Raw genomic sequence first — 595 nt, 5'->3', positions numbered from 1 at the left:
TTCCTGGTCAAATACAGGGCCCATTTGGCCAGGGCCAGAAGGAGGTTGACCAGGCAGTCCCAGGACTTGGTGGGGCCTCAGATTAGGTGCCTGAAAACAAAAATGTGGGGGGTGAAGTTCATCCAGAACCTCAGGAGGAGGTTCTGGAGGTGGAGGTGGAGGGGCTGCAGCCTGGCACACTTGAGCATCATGTGCACCAGGGTCTCCCTCTGCCCGCAGAAGAGGCAGGAGACCAGGGTGTCTGTGCAGCTCACCACATACATGCGTGTGGCAATGGCTCTGTGGAGGAGACACCAACTGTGGTCCCCAATGGCTCATTGCAGCAAAGTTGAGGCCGAGGACATCTCAAAAGGCCCGACTGAACTCTGCGGTCAGCCCATCGATGCCCAGTGCCTTGCCGATAGGCATCAGGTGGAAGGGGGTCGAAAAATCGGCCAGAGTGAGAGCAGCCTGCAGGAGTCCCTTCCACAGGGTCCTTGTAGAAGGCTTGCGTGAGCTGGTGCTTGGATCACTTAGATCCATGAGGGGGGTGCTTCTTGGTCCCCTGCCTCCTCTCCAGGATGTAGAAGAGGGTGCCGCGGTCCATCTCCTGAAG

This window comes from Gavialis gangeticus, unplaced genomic scaffold (genome assembly GCF_001723915.1).
Source record: "Gavialis gangeticus isolate Ggan-Ray unplaced genomic scaffold, GavGan_comp1, whole genome shotgun sequence".
Classification (NCBI taxonomy): domain Eukaryota; kingdom Metazoa; phylum Chordata; order Crocodylia; family Gavialidae; genus Gavialis; species Gavialis gangeticus.
The sequence above is the reverse complement of the archived record's forward strand: the minus strand, read 5'-3'. Positions refer to the sequence as shown.